The sequence below is a fragment of the Benincasa hispida genome, chromosome 1 (assembly GCF_027475165.1).
Source record: "Benincasa hispida cultivar pf3 chromosome 1, pf3_genome.v1.1, whole genome shotgun sequence".
Classification (NCBI taxonomy): domain Eukaryota; kingdom Viridiplantae; phylum Streptophyta; class Magnoliopsida; order Cucurbitales; family Cucurbitaceae; genus Benincasa; species Benincasa hispida.
In genome coordinates this window covers 20,577,797-20,581,372 of record NC_143478.1, presented here as the reverse complement: position 1 = coordinate 20,581,372, position 3,576 = coordinate 20,577,797, and positions in this window count along the sequence as shown.

The following is a 3,576-nucleotide window of genomic DNA, read 5'->3' as shown; positions in this document are numbered from 1 at the left end:
TTTGTACTAAGGGGGAGTGCTAAAAATTAGTGCAAACTTATTTTACAAATTATTAATTAAATTAGTTTTTCTTTGATTGAAGTTACTGGCTTTTATTTAAGATAGTGCCTCTTAAACTAGAGGATAGTAGCATAATGGTTTAGTGGATTGATTAAAGGAGCTTTTCTAGGTTACTTGTAGAAAATTAATGATAATGTATTAGTGGGTAGTTTTTTACTTTTCCTATAAGTATTTGTATTGTTTCCACTTAAATGAACGTAGAACTTAATTGAAACACTTGACACTTTGTGCAATATTTTCTCACTTGTTTCCACCTTCCGTTCTCTTCGATTTGTTGTTTTTTTTTTTTTTTTTGTCACAAAACAATCTTTTTAGGTTTTGAAAATATATAAATATTCATAAATAGTGAATGACTAAAAAATTATAAGTGAAATTAATGTTTATTAACTGAATTTTTAAAAATTAATTGGTTATCAAAGGGTATGTATCTTTCTTCGATATCTAACAATATGTAACGATCACTCGTATTGTTTTTGCTTCTTTACCTTTTCTTTTTTTAACAATATATTGAGTAGAGGATCAAACTTCATACCTCAAAATTGATAGTACATATTCATTCTAGTTAAGTTAGGTTCGTGTTAGACAAATTAAATTTGTATGGTTGACTTTATTTATATCTGATTAATTATTTCCTTTGTTATTGTTGCTATTATAAACTGATTGTGTTTGTAGCTAACCCAAGCTAGTTTAATGAAGGGAAAAAAATAATAATTCTTACTCCTAAACTTGACGGTTTAAATTAATTTTTACCGTGCATTCTCAATTTTCATTATGCACTCTCAGTTCAAAAGTTTGAGGAAAATGGATGGGACCTCGGAATCTTTTAGCTCTCTTTAAATATTAAAAGTTTTGGGTGAAAATTGATTTTATTCAGTATTCAATAAAAGAAATAATTTGTACAAGGTAAATTTTAAACATTTTACTTATTTACTGGAAAAAATATTTGTTGGTCCTTGGTTTAAATATAGTTTCCATTTAGTTCTCAAATTTCAAAATTCTATACTTTTATATCTAAATTTTAAGTTTAGTTTCCATTTCTTTCTTAGTTCTTATGTCGTTTCAAAATGTTATAATTGACATTAACAACTCAGTTAATTGACAATAACTTTCAAAATGTTAAATCCTTGAGTTTTGAGTTTAGATTTTATTTGATTCTTAAGTCTCAATTTTTTAAACTTATCCACTAATCTTCATTTTGGTCTTTGGCATTAACTTTCAGTCAATCGAAAATTAGTAAAAATTAATTCATTCTAATTATGTTATTATTTTAAATTGTTAGTAGATATTAACACCAAGAATGAGCATTGAGTATTTAGTGAAAGATAAATATTATAAGTATAAATCTTGAAATTTAGAAAGCAATTCAAAACAAACCTCAAAACTTGAGAATAAAAATATAGTATTTTAAAATTTAGAAACTCAATGGAAATTAAACTTGGAAAGAAAAAGTATAACATTTTAAAATTTAAAAATAAAATAAAAATTAAATCTAAAACTTAAGGACTATAAATATAATTTTCTTTATTTTCTTATTTCTTTATTTTTACTTTTGTTTTTATCTAAAATGAAAAGGATCTATTTTAGTTGAGGAGTAGAAAGATTTTGATGCATGTGCAAAAATATGGCTTTCAAAACTTTAAGAGACGTTTGGTCTCCAGATTGGATTGGGTGGGTAAAAAACCCACCCATTGTTTAGTTGACTAATAATAAAAAAAGTTTATTATATCATTATTCACGTTAACTAACATTTTTGTTATTCGTGTCAATTCTTCCAATTACTTCACTTCTATAATAATTACTAACTAACTCGACTCAACTAAACTCTACGTGTCAAATGCCTCATATGCAGTGAATTGGGAAATTTCACTTTATCATCATTTTTTTAATTTATAAATTCACAAGACATAATGATTTTCTAGACTTCTAGTGAGACAATACAAGATAAATTTAAAAGAATCACATAGTGTTGGATCTTTATCTTCCTTCTCTTCTTCTCCCTCTTGCTTCTTTTTTTTTTTTTCTTTTTCTTTCTAGATAAATTAAAAGGCAACACCATGTGTGTTTTGTGTAAATTGGTCTATCTTCTTTAGTTAAATGATAAATTTGATCCTTATAATTTGAGTAAAGTTAATTATAAATAATATAGACTAAATTTAAATTTTAACTAAATTTTAGAAGTCTGTTTGGTTCGCAATCCAGATTCTGTTTTATGTTTTCAGATTCATTGAGTTAAGCAAATATGTGTTTGACAGACAATTCGAATTCTGTTTCTAAAAACTATTTTCGAATTATGTGATCCAAACAGTGTAAATTTTGGAAACAAATTTTTTTTTAATGTTTTTATTTTATCCAGAATTTGAATTTTAAAATTTAAAATGTAGAATTATATTAAATAAGATAAAAAAAATTTAGAAATATAGTATGTTATGTTATAAACTCAACTCGATCTAAAAATTAAAATAAATATTATGTATTATATTATAAATTAAATTGAACTCTGAATGTGGTCCTTATGGTTTTCATAAAATTAAAAGTTAGTCCATATGGTTTTAAAATTTAGAATTTAGTTCCTATGATTTGATAATAACTTCATATATAGTCTCTATGGTTCATTATATCCTCTTAAATAGTTCCTACCATAGGGACTATTTATAAAGCTTTTATCAAACCATAGGTGGTTTATTCTAATTATAAATTATAAGACCTAAACTTTAACTTCTTCCAAATCATTGGGACAAAATTTTTAATTTAACCTATAAATTATATAATATTAAAAAATAATAATTATACATTTTTTAATATAAAACCATAATCATAAATAAATTAATAATAGCTTATTGTCAAATAATATTCCGTGAGTAACTATAACTAGTTTGCAATTGTTTAAATTAGAATTCAATTTTTGAATTCTGCTTTCAAAAACATATCTGAAAACATAAAATACAACTATGTTTTCATCTAATCCCTTGTTTTCAAATTTTTGTTTTCAGATTGTGAATGTCGAACCTACTACCATGTTGAAGACAACCCCCGAGGGCATGGGAGATAACGTTGTGTGATTGTGAATGGTGGGGCAATCTGATTGCAACAATGAGCAAGGAATTTGGGGTTGAATATTGGGCTGAATTTCAATAATATCCATGGTGCCAAATCAGTAATTAAGAATAGGAGAAATTACACTTTTGAGTAAAAAAATTTCTCATACTACCGGTTGGAAATTTATACGTAGATATAAATAAAATGTAAAAACTAAATTATATCTAAAATTACCACTTCCACATGGTAGAACCAAAAAAAATTGGCAATCATTAAATAGCAATAATTATGAGAAGGGAAAAAGATAATCAACACAAAAAATATACTAGCTCGCCTCAAACTCGGGACTACGTCTAGTCTTCTACAACTGCAGGTTATACTAAGATGAAGTTTGTAAAATTCTAAAAACTCGCACTACAAATTTCTTCCAAATAGTCCAACACGAACTATTATTCCCTATACCACAACTTGGTATCTTGG